Source organism: Callorhinus ursinus, unplaced genomic scaffold (genome assembly GCF_003265705.2).
Source record: "Callorhinus ursinus isolate GAN/ISIS: 27379988/994484 unplaced genomic scaffold, GSC_fseal_2.0 scaffold30, whole genome shotgun sequence".
NCBI lineage: Eukaryota > Metazoa > Chordata > Mammalia > Carnivora > Otariidae > Callorhinus > Callorhinus ursinus.
In genome coordinates, this window is record NW_027397092.1 from 11,869,827 (window position 1) to 11,882,836 (window position 13,010).

At 43.3% G+C, this 13,010-nt stretch overlaps 1 protein-coding gene across 6 annotated transcripts in view; it reads left to right on the plus strand.

Moving 5' to 3' along the window:
• Positions 1-1,110: 1,110 nt before the first annotated feature.
• Positions 1,111-13,010, plus strand: part of MEGF10 (multiple EGF like domains 10) — a 164,467-nt gene continuing 152,567 nt past the window's right edge. For 3 of the 6 annotated variants that reach the window (XM_073878610.1, XM_025860821.2, XM_073878612.1), the window contains exon 1: positions 1,111-1,698. The gene's annotated coding sequence lies outside the window, so the exon portion shown is untranslated. Of the gene's footprint in view, positions 1,699-1,724; positions 1,836-8,968; positions 9,104-13,010 lie in introns of those variants that run through there. The other 3 variants (XM_073878608.1, XM_073878611.1, XM_073878609.1) reach the window with 3 other exon arrangements.

Sequence of the window (13,010 nt, forward strand, 5' to 3'; positions counted from 1 at the left end):
ATATGAACACAACACAATGAATGTAAATCGTATCTCAATATAGTTGATTAAAAAAATGAGAGGCGGTGGAACAATGAGGTTTCATAAAACATAAAGCAGGGTAGCTTTGGGGATTAAGTGACTAGAGCTAATGGCCAATCTTTAGAACGGTGTCATCTAGTCCATCAGCTCTAGATTTATTGGTCCTTGTGCTGCTCTGATCAAAGTTCACATTCCTGGCAGAGAAGGTCTAAAGGGACCAGCTTAGGTCAGATGCCTGCCCTTGGGCCTGGAAAAACTGGACCATTCTGTCAGACCTTCCCATCCTGACTGAACCAAGTGTGGCAGGAGTGGTCCCCCAAAGGAAAAATGGACGTGCTGTTAACCAGAAGATGGGGCAATGATGTCTGGAAAACAAACAATCAAGCAAATGCACTCTTCCCCTGGGAATTTCCAGGGGTGACCTGGGAGGAGGGTGATCTACACTTATCCATTCCATTCACTCAAGCGTTAATTTTGAGTATGGACTATTTGCAGAAGCTGTTACTGACTGGAGACACATATACATTTGAGATGTCTCCAAAAAGAAAGAGTTCATATTCACGTAAGCAAGAGAAACCTGGTAGGAGAGGATCATCTGGCGTGGGTATGGAGCACAAGACTTTTTTGGAGGGGTGGTGGTGGCGAGAGATAATAGAATCCACCTGAATATAAGAACTGTCCAGCAGTTTGAGGTTTGTGTCTGCTTGCATTGTTCGGAAGCCTGGAAATTCTTAGGTAGGGAAGAAGAAGGTGGACAGTTGGAGAAGCAGATTGCAGAATTCACCTCTTGGCTAACCCACAAATGGAGAAAAACCTTTTCGTCATTTTTTCTGTGATTTGTCTCCCGGGGCCTCCTTGGCTAGTCGGCAGAGGGAGCCCTTCCCCAAGAAATCTCCGCGCGAGGCCTGGCCCAGGGCCGGGGAAGCGTCTCTTGCGGGTCCCAGGAGTTCTCTTTGCCCCGCCTCTGAAAAGCAGGCTCCCTCACCCGCCCCCCCCCGCCCCCGCCCCGCGAGTTCCTCGCTCCACCTCCCCAACCACTTTGTTGCCGCATCGCACACTCTGGCACGCCTAGGTCACCCACCCCTTCTCCGTCCCACATTTGCGATCCTTCCCTGGCACCACTGGGGACGTGCCGTCCATCCAGCGGGCCGCCCGGCGCTGTCCCCAGCACCCCAAGTCCTTAGAGAGGGTCTAGAACACCTCCCAGGGACTTTGGCGCGGGTGCTCTCACTAAAGGCAGACGGGCACTCTCTCCACTACCCCCTTGGTTCGTTTCTTGCGGTGACCCCACGGTCTGCCAACTTCGCGACCCGACTATTTGCTAGGGTCACTCCTGCGCGGTGGAAGCCGCTCCGGGCAGCGGCGACCCGCGATCGGGACTCAGGAGCCGGGCGGGTAGGATCCTGCCGGTGGCACTAGGGAGTGCGCGGCGCCAAGCGACACCCCCCTGCGGTCACTGCCCCGGCGGCAGCAGCTGCGGCAGCGGCAACTGCTCGCATCCCAGCCCCGGCTCGGGTTACTCCCCTCCTCCTCCAGCATCTCGGGCCAGACCGGGAAAACCTTGTTCAAGTTTGCGGCGAGTACTTTCCCTGTGCGCAAAACTAGGGGTCTGGAAACGCGCCGAGACCGGCCTCCTTTCCCGCGTGTCCACTTTGGAGCCTGAACGGAGACCCCCAGGTATCGCTCTTCTCTGGGACGCTACTTTGGAGGCTAACTGCGCTGTTGGAACAAATTTTGCTTCTGGGCTGACTGGCGTGGGGGTGAAAACCGGTCAGAAAGGGTTGTGCTGCACATCTCAGGATCCCGGGACCTGGGTAAGAGTGGGGCAAACTCCGTTCCGGCAAGCCGCTGGACCTTGGCCGGACTCTGGATGGTTTGTTTTGGGTTGGGAGACGCGGGGGCAACATGAGGTGGGGCGGGATGGGTTCAGGCTTGGGTTGTTTACGTTGTCTCAAGGGTTTATTGTCACTGTTCACATTTGGTCTTGTTATTTGGGACCCAATAGGAACTTCCTGGAGTGTTTTTCCTGGAGAGACGCCTCCGTTACGCATTTTATTTTGCGTAATTTCGGCCCTTGCATTGCTTGTCTGTGTTTGTTCTCTGTTGACGGGTGTCAAGGCAGGACGTAGGGAGGTTTGGGGAGTTGAATCAGACTGAGAATGAAAAAGTGGTTTCAGCAGGACCCTTTCTTCCAGACTAGCTTTACTTCTCTGGGATCTTGACTTGTTTTCCAAACTTTTCTTTTTCCAGTACTTGATACTTACGTTGTGCACAGACTTGGGATGCTCCCTCTTCCTGTGTTCTCAGCGTCCTTCAGGGGTTTCAGAATCACAGCCTGGCGATTTAGATCAGATGGGGTCTTTCCTGGTTGCAATGCCAGACTCCTCGGGGAATGTTGGGAGGGGCCATTCTTCAAGACATAGAAAGATCCATCTTGTGTTAGTCCTTTAAATAACTTTGATCCAGGACTTCTAGCCCTGGCTTAAGAGAAACCTTTTGTCTTTATATTTCTTTCTGGAATTAAGGATGGTACCCCTAAGTACATGAAGTGTGATTTATTTGATGTTTCTTTAGATAATATCCTCTTAGGAGGACCCAAATTCTTAGGAGAAAGTTTAAGTTTGGGGTTTTATTAGCCAACAAGTTCTCAGGCAGGGAAAGCCATGCTGTTCCTAGGCAGAGGAGAATGACATTCCTTGCTGATTCTTCTTGCCTTTCTCCTTTATATCCTGGGTCTCACTTTGTATATGGTCTTCTCAACTAAAGGTGATCCTTCATTCCTTATGGATGAAGATTAGAATCGGATCTTTTTATACAGAAGTGCCATCTTCCTGACAGGACTGCTCCAAAGGGTCAGCTTACAGAGTATTTTTTGTTTTGCAGCTCTGAGATCAAAGAGTTTTGCAGAGGGTGAGCTCTGGGACCAGGCAACCTGAGGTCAACTCTCAACCCTGCCACTTTCCAGTTGTGCGGTTTGGGGCAAGTCACTTGATCTCTCTCTCTCTCTCTCTGCAGCTATAAAATCTGAATAATAATAATAATCCTTCTTATTGTTAGAATTGTGAAAAGGATTCAATGAGTCAATGCCCATGGACTGCTAAGCCTGGCAGGTAATTAGCTATTACTATGATGAGGATATAGCTAACATTATTAACCATTGTATCACCACCATATTATAGCTAAGTGTTAGCTGTTATTTGTGTTGGGATGAGCTTTGAAGGCTGTGCTCATGTAGGCTCCAGTCCCACCTAGGACTAGATGTGTTCAGATTTATCTCACACACCATCTTTGTATTGCTTTCTGCTAGGACACTTCCAGAGGAAAGGAAGATGCATGTGGCAGTACTGGGATTTTACAGGAGGGGTGATGGTTGGGTGCCAAAGGGTGCTCGGGACAGGTTGGCAGGTGGGAAATCTACACTCACTTTACACCCTGCATACTGCCTTAGAAACACCACATATTAACATACTTCCTTTAACCTATTTCTTAGAGGTCCATCATTCATACGTTCAGTAAATATTTATTAAGCATCTATGGCATTTCAAGCTCTGGTCTAGGTTCCATATTATTTAAGTTCGTTGGCTTCATTTTTAAAATGCATGAGTGTTTGCCTTATGTCCCCCCTTCCCCTGCCCATTCCAAGCATTTGAGGGCATCACATGATGCTAGCTCTCCATGAACTAAGTCCCAAATACTTTTTAGCCATAATGATTTCAAGATCTGTTAAAATGAGGAGGACATACCACTGAGGAATTGAACAAAATATTCAGTATAACCCCCAGCACATTACTTCTCCCATCACCTTCATCATATGTAAATTTGTGAGGAGGGAAGTGGGGAAAGAGCTGGATAATCTCCAGTGTTCCTTCTGTCTCTACAATCCTTAGATTAGCTGCTTTTCTTCATTAGTCGTTGCTTTTGAACTTTTTTTTTTTTAAACGTTTGTCTTAGGTACATAAATTCTGTCACTTCCATTACTGCATGTTAATCAAATGAGTAATGGCACTGATAATTAGTAAAAAAGGAAAAGTAGCTCTGCTTATATTTCATTATTTTCAGCTAAATTAAACTGTGAGAAATTGACAAAATTTGACCATTTTTGACCTACATAAAACGGCGATTTCATACAGCTCAACCTAATGTAAATCCTGGCGCCCTCCCCGTTGATTCAGATACAGGAAGTCTTGGGGGATATGGGAAAGTGTGCAGTACAGCAAGTTCCCTATTGCAAACCCAAGTCACGTGCTCACGTAGCAGCAGTGAATTTACCTTCCTTGTGATTGCTTGATCTAACAGCATCTTTCTAAAATACAAATCTGATCATGTCTTTACCTTGTTTAAACATCTTTGGCAGCTCCCCAGATTGTAAGATCAGTGTCAGGGGTGCTCATTAAAAATACGGATTTCAGGGCTTCACCCGAGATGCAAGGGCCAGACATCTGCATTGGAGCGGATCCCTAAATGAATCTGGTGGAGGTGACCTAAGATCACAGTTGCACTAACAGCGTAAAGCCTAACCTCTTTAACGTGATGCACAAGACCAGCCTAGCACGTCTTCTCTGGGTTGTTTCTTCTGCTCTCCTCTTCCTCTGGCCTCCAGCCCCACTAACCTTGATCTGGTTTCTCTTCCTAAGAGCATGCATTGCTTGCCTTTACTTCCTCTGTGTATGCTGTTTTCTCTGCCAGAGATATCTTTGCTCCTCTTTTCAGTCCAATCAACTTACTACCCATTTATCCTCCAAGATACATTCAAGTAAGACCCACCCTCTGAAGCTTTTCCTAATTCTCTCTGATAAACTTAGTGATATCTCTTGTGATTGCTAGTCTACTTTGCAGATGACTTTAATATGACATCTATTATATTATGTCAGCTGTATTTGTGATCTGGATGTTTGCGCAACTGATTGATGAATTTACCATTCCTTATTTTAAGCCTTTATCCGCATGACTGGCACATCATAGTTACATGATAAATGCCTAAAGAACGTGGGGGAAGATGCAATGAATGAATGCTAGTTGACTTTCCTTAGCGCACAAAGGGTTTGGGATGGTCCCTATGTGTGCACTCAGGGCGGTGGAGAAGCCAGTCAAGAATTTATAATTTGGCTAGACACTGTGTACAAAGTTAGTAACCTGGAGAGCTAAATGGGCAAGATAGAATATCCTAAGACTTATGAAACACCCAGTGCCACCAAATTAATATTACATGTTCAACACTATGGGAGCACTATGATCCAAGAGCTGATTTTATTATACATTTGGGATGGTTCTTGTTGTGCATGACAGTGTGGGGGCACTGGGATGGAAGCGCCAATGTTAATAAAAATAAAGAACTTTTGCCCTGTGCTTGTCAATTTATACATACCGTTGTATTTGTTTTTATATTTGATCATAAATGTGGTGACTGGCTTAGTACTGTTTTTCCTACTTTAGTACAGGATGCACTCTTAAAAACAGGTCCAAATATTGATGGTGCAAAAGCCTACATTTTATAAGGAATGCTGACCCTATGAGCTATGTATATTATGAAATACCTCATTATATCTAGCCATTTATATACTGCATTCAGTGTTCACTCCTTTCTTTAATTTTTGAACTTTTTGTAATTTTGGTGATTTCCTTCTCATTTGAACAACAGTTGATCTGCTTAAGTTCAATAAATGTCTTGATTCAGATTAAAGATTTGCCATTTTTGGCATGCCTAATAACCTGCTTTTTTGTCTCACTTACATTAAGTTTTATGAGACCCAAAACTTCTCTTTAGTACTTGAAGTTTTTAGTTGTTTCATTTCCCACTCATTTTTGTGATAACAGAAACAGGCAATAACATTTGAATGAGTGAACAAACATCACAGGATAACAACAAAGATGGTCATGTTGCAAAAATTGAACTTTTAGCTCACGGACAGCTTCACCATAAAATAAGCCACGAAAAGTATTCATTCATAGGCTGATGCATGAAAGTTCCAGTGACATAGGGCAGGAAGGTAGCAGTATCAGCACGTGGAGTACAAACATCCGGATTGTTTGGACTTCAGATAAAGCAATATTAGGAACTGCCCGTGCTCTCCATTTCTCAAGGATGTATACCCAGTATTCTGTATTCAAAATTAGCTTAATTTTAAGAGTGAGCTAAAAATCATTGGATGTTGTTGATGTGTCTTCTTTTTCAGTTCTATTTTCAAAGTGAACTTTTTCAACCTGAGTTTAAGCTTGTGACTGGATATACTTCTATAAGTCTTTTAGCTGGTCCCTTGATCTCTTCATTCATTCAATCTGAATTTCCCAACATTTTGTATTTATCTCTAGTCTCTCCTTTCTTCACAATTTAAGATGATTTTTCACGGTGGTTGTTCTAACTCTTCTAAAAACCGTTATTCATTAATAACACTTGATGAGAAGATTTCTCATACGATGGGGAAAGAAATAAGTACAAACCAGTGTTGTTTTACTTTATACAACTTTATTTGCAAAACTGTGGGTCGTCATGTGGATGTCATTTGATAATGCGTTCTCTGCCATTAGCCTGTCTGGAAAGTGTGAATGTGATCACATACCCTGCTTATGGAGCTTCATTTCTAGTCATTTCTTCTCTTGTTTCATTTCTAGTGATTTATGCTCTTAGATAAAGAAACTCTGTAAAGCATTTTAACCACCTCATTTTAATTGCCAACACAGAGGGCAATAAATTGTACCCTTTCCCCCCCCCACTTTGAAGACAAAGAAAACACCATTTCGGCACGGGAAGCCTCATCTTGATAGGTACATGTGCGGGATATTAGCATCTGTTAAAAACATCTTATCTTCGAGAGCAAGGAGGCCCCATCCTACAGGGTGACTGAGTGCCTTGTCATGAACATCCTGGCCGATCTGGATGAGCTGCGCAGGTCTGGTTAGTTCTCAGACCTCGCCACAGGTGATTATCCCACGATGTACCTTTTAAATACCTTCCGGTAAAGAATCCTGTTTGTCTTCTTTAAAAAAAAATTTTTTTTGATGGCAAATTGAAAGCCAAAACACAAATTTACTTTTTTCCTTTTGGAGCAAAATGGAGGTATAAAATCTTTGTTTGGGGCCCAGGGGATTAATTCTGCAATGAAAATGAAAAATTTTAAATTTTTACCTCCATTGAGATCTTCAGAAGGGTACTTTATGTTTTTGGACAAGGAATTAATGACAAGATGTGACTTGGGTGTTCTTTAAAAAAGAAATGGGTTTGAGTTTATTTTTGCCCATCCATTATTTATTAGGGGTGTGGGGCATAGGGATGATTATTATATGGAATTACTGAAATTCTTGCCTTAAAAAATAAAGATAAAAAAATACAACTGACTAGGTAAGGCTGGGTGTAGTAAGGGCCAGTGGGCGGTTCTGAGAGCTTCTTCAAGAGTTCGGTTGAGAGAGAGAGGGCTCGGTGTGCTCACACCAAAGGTTTCCTGGCATGGTGAGGCCTCGAAGAGAGAGGATTTGGGTTACGGCACATTTTAGACAGGGAAATGAGCTCTGCAAACATGCGGCCACAGACATTTGCAAGACATCTTCAAGCAATAGTGGCTAAAGCATTCTATAGGAGTGGTGAGGTAACATTTGAGAATCATTTCATGGTAACCACACAGGAGCTCTAGGACGAGATTTGGCCTGCTCCCATAGCACAAGGTACAAGAGGAGCCCCATTTCATTATATAAATCAGATGTGCTTTAGGGCATCCATTGGGTTTCACATAAAAATGGAGCCCCATTCCAGGAGAAGGTGTGAAATGAGGAAACGGTTAATTCAGTCAACATCTCTGGGGCTTCTTGGGGGTGCGGTGTGGGGTCAGGGGCCATGGTTTCTCTAGCATCATCTGGATCTGAATTCATAGTTTCCCTTAAGATCTTCAGCTTAGAGATTATCATGTCCCATTGCTGTACTGTCTCTTTGGACTTGAAGTTGTCCACTGACACACAGATATCACTTCTTCTTTCTTTCACTTTGTAAAATATCATCCAACGTGTAGCTCTGAGTGGCTGGCTTTTAAGGCCTGGGACTGTGGAGGAAGTTCACATCTTAAAGCGATTTAAACCATTTATGTTATTAATTATTGTTATAATTGTTATATATTACCTATGATCATTTCATATATTTTTAATGGTTACTGTTTAATAATTAAATTATTTAAAATGAAAAATATGAAACCCGTATGTTTTTTAAAAGCCATCTGTCCACACCACCAATGGAGCTTTCTTCCTGTCCATCTTTTTCTGAAGGCTCCAGCCTCTGCTAGGTTACTTCTGAGTCTTCCTGCAATTTTTTCTGTACCTCCCTCTTTGTTCTTGTTGCTGGCCCAACCCTCAAATTCCTTTTCCCTTTTGACCAGCAATTTTTTTTTTTTTTTAATTTCCAGTCTCATTCTCCATGTTCCTTGGTGCCCTGATCATTCTGATCATTCTCACCTGTTTTCTCCTGGTGTGTCCCCCACACTGGGATCTGGTACCCATGGTATCAACTAGCCCCCCATCTCCTGTGCCTTTCTTGAACAGAGAGATGTGCACACTCAGGCCATGAGTGAGCCTAGCAAGGCTTGAGGCCTCCATGCAGCCTGTTTTCAAACAGAGGCCTGAGAATCACCAGCAGATCCTGGCTCCCTTCTCATGATTTGGACTCAGTAGGTGTGTTGTGGGGCCCTGGGATGTGTATTTTTGACAAGGTGTTCTGAAGCAGGTGGTCCATGGATGCACTGCAATCCTCTTTAGGGCTCTGTTGCTCCATTCAGAAGGCACAACTCTTTTTGCTTTTTCTTTCTTCTTCTTGTAAAATATTTTAGTGACTTGGTCAGAGGGGGCCAGGGAGAATAGCTGGTCTGTGAGAACCCATGCCTCTCCCTCTCTGCTTGCAGGGACAATGGCTGTAACACAACGCTGTTCATGTGACAGCAGAGAAAGGGGCCCATTGTTCCGGGGTTGGCTGATGCTACATTCTGCTTCGGCTAGCCATCCAACTGAGCTTGGTAGCCCCAAGGAAACAGACACACTTGAATCGGAGAGACAAAGAAAGGAGGTCAAGGCCTTTCACAGTTAAACTACTTGCAGCAATGTGTCCGAGGTAGGATTTGGGAAGGAGGAAAGTAATTCTGTGGAAGCATCATTAATCTGGTTTGGGACCGTGAGATGTGGCGTTAGGGAAACAAGTCTGTTAGAACTCCTAGTTGATCTTGGGCTAATGAAGAATTATTTCCGAGTATGTTTCACTGACTTATTGCAGCGTTTTATTATTGATTTGAAAAATAAAAAAGACCTCTCTGTCCATGGGGAGGCACATTCTCTCTGCCTCTTTTCCCTAGGTCCCTCAAAGTCAGGTGTTTGATCCGAAAGTATAAATCAAGGCCTATGACCTCATAGAACGATTCTTCGTTCCAGGGTATGGTTACTGTGTATATCGTGACGTGTTCATAATCTTCCCAAATCTAGATTTAGATCTAAGATTTGAAACTGAGAAGTTTTTTTTAAGATTGAAATACAGTTAATTCCAGTAGAAAATTATGGATCTATTTAACAGTTATGATGTTGGGGGATTCCCTAGAAATCATTTCCATACCATCCCTCAACCCCAACTTCCAAACTGGATTCTAGCCCTGAGGAAAAGGCTTGCAAACTTCCTGTGAAGATCTAATCCAGAGCTCAACAATTAGCTACATTCTTTGTGTCCCAGGATTCAAATTCAAGGTCATAGCCTCAGCAAAGGTCACAGACTTTTCGCACAGGATTGTTCGTTTAGCCTGATTACTCCCTTTATGAAAAAGTATGTCATTCATTCAGCCTTTGACTCTGAGTTTCCTTCAAAAGGAAACTTAGTCCCTGGTTCCTGTGGATATTTGTAGGTGGCTATTTTTTCTTTTTCTTTTTTTTAGTTAGGCCCAGAATACAGCCTTGAGTGGGGTAAAATGGGGAAAGCCTTTTCTGGATGTAGAAAGACCATTTACAAAGAGTATTCAGGCAGCTGGTGCTCATTGGCCAGTAGGAATCTTTTTGTCTCTGAGATAAGAGGTTTCCTAACTGGGAGGATTAGGCTGAAGGAGGTTTGTACCCAGGAGAGGGCAATATATGATTTTCTCGAGGTCACTTAGGGCTCCTTGTAATTAAGTCTGCCATTGCACCTTGATGATAGACTATCATTGTAAATCCATTAAAGAAGAAGAAGCAAGTGGATTGCAGAAAGGCAAGTGGCTTTATTTTCTTCATCAGACCTCCGCTTCCCCCAACTCCTTGCCGTTTGTTTATACTTTACTGAGTGGATATTTGCTTTTACCAGTGATGTAGGGGCCTGTGAAGTGGAGAAGGGGAAGACAAGCCTATTCTTTGCAGGTGGCAAAAGGATTGTGTTAAACATGCTCCTGATGAGTTAATTAAGTTTCACTTCGTTGTCATTAGGCTGTTCATTTGGCTCCATTCCTGCAATTTGGAGAGGCTCGTTGCTCGGTGCTATGAGGGATGAGTACCGTGCTCGGCTTGAACTTCTGGGTGGATGCAGCTTTTGTTGAAAAAATAGGGAAGTGATATGTTGTCTTTTATTGTGGTTATGTCCCAAGTAGCACTAAATGCTTTTTTTTAAGGCACAGGGTGTTTGTAGGGACTTCGTTTTGTGTCAGAATTAGAGCCCTGCCCCGAGGAGGGCTCCTGAAAGGCAGACATGGTTCTGTTTAATCTGGGCGTCAGTTACATGTGTGTGTTCATTTGGTGGAAAATGTGTTGAGCTGTCCAATTCTGTTTGTGTCCTTTTTTGTATGGATTTTATACTTAAAACGCTCGAAAAAATTTTAAAGCATAATGTTTAGTATAGAATTTAAGCTGTAGCAGTGATAGAGAACAGGAAACTTTGGGAACCCCAAATGTCATATAATTTGGATCTTGGTGGAGCTGGGAAAGCCTGGAGCTTTAAATATCCATGAATTTGCCCTTCCTTCCATAGTTGGTAGAGCCCAGGGTCAGAAAGCGATGGACCAGCCCCAGCATAGTTGATTGTTTTTACTTTTCTAGGCAGCACAGCCAGTGCCTAAGAAATCAACAGTGTCAGCAGAGCCCCCCTCTTGAGAATCTAAAACACAAGCATCCCTCCAAGTTGGCCAACTAGCAAATCTCATTCCCATTACTCACCTCCTTCATTGTAATCTGTCGGGAAAAATCAGAGAAAGACTCTATACATTATTTATTTTTTTCTGAGTCTTTAGGTAACATCTTTCCTGAAGTCTAATATTGGAATGCTTTTATGTCTTTTTTCTCCCATTTTGCTAACTGCAACTTAGCGGTAGGAGGTGTGGGGTCTTGGGCTCCTCTCTCTTGCTTATTTCAGCCGTCACTTCCTGAGTACCACAGTAAGCTCCAGGAGCAATACCATAAGCAAGAGGATGCTCCCGGCATAAGCTCAGCCTGTGGTCTTTTTCTATCTAGAGGACATCAGCCATCACAGTGTGGGTCATCATACCCAGGTTTGCTGTTACAATGTGGAGCTAGTAGACTCAAACAGAGAGAACAGGAGGGTTTGTTTTGTTTTTAAGGAGAACTTGGAGTTCTTGGCTTTGAAATGGCTCTAGGACATCCGTGAGACGTCTGCATATCCATTCTGTACACTTCGTTTAGGTATTGGACTAGAAGGTTAATTGTTGATTTACACAAACATGGGATTAAAGTCATGAGTTAAGAGACAAGATTTTGATGGTCTGGGTTTAGTCCTGGCTGGTCCTCTCATTTACCTAATATGACATGTGACAACCTGGCTCAGGATCCCACGTCCACCCCTTGAACCTTTGTGGCCTTGGGCAGGCTCCTTAAGTTCTCCAAGCCTCCTTCCATCACCTGGGAAATGTGAACAGTATGTACTTTGAAGAGAGTTACATTTAGCATAGTGGTAGGCACATAGTATGCTCCCAATCAATATCAGTTATCATTACCGAACACCAAATAATCTTAAAAGAGGGAAGAATAATAGGAATAAGGTTTGCTTATGCCTTTTTAAGATTTTTTTTATCTATTTGACAGAGAGAGACACAGCGAGAGAGGGAACACAAGCAGGGGGAGTGGGAGAGGGAGAAGCAGGCTCCCCGCTGAGCAGGGAGCCCGATGTGGGGCTTGATTCCAGGACCCTGGGACCATGACCCGAGCTGAAGGCAGACGCCTAAGGACTGAGCCACCCGGGAGCCCCATTGCTTATGCCTTTTATGAAAGAATCATCCAAGGGCTTAAGTCAGATCCCACTAATTAAACACGGACATTAGAAATAGTTTCTGACACAAAATATAAGCTATAAGAAATTTAAAATACTCTGGAATACAACAGTTAAATTTACACACAGGCATCAATGTTTTTTCATGAAGATAGTATTATACTAAAAGGAAAGTTTCATACCTACTATAGAATCAGGATGAGGCTTTTAGTTAATGAATTTGTTCTTTCCTAGTAGGATATCAGCCGAATGAAAGTGTTCCAGGGGCACCTAGATGGCAGAGTCGGTTGAGCATCTGACTCTTGCTTTCAGCTCAGGTCGTGATCTCAGGGTTATGAAGGAGTCTGCTTCAGATTCTCTGTCCCTCTCCCTTTGCCGCTCCCCATGGCGCATGCTCTCTTTCTAAAATAAATACATAAATCTTTAAAAAAAAAAGTGTTCCAACAAAAACTTGTGCACAAATGTTCATATCATCATTATTCACAGTAACTAAAACGAAAACAACCCAAATTTCCACTGACTACTGACTGGAGACTAGATGAAAAAAATTTCATATATGCATACAGTGGAATATTACTCATTCCTTTAAGAGGAATGAAATATGATACATGCTATCAAGGACATGGATGAACCTTGGAAACAGGATGCTAAGTGAAAGACACCAGACGCAAATGACCACATACGGTATAATCCTATTTATATGAAATGTCCAGAGTTGGCAAATCCATAGAGACAGAAAGTAAGTTAGTGGTTGCAAGGGGCCCGGGGAAGAGGAAATGGGCAGTGATTTTAT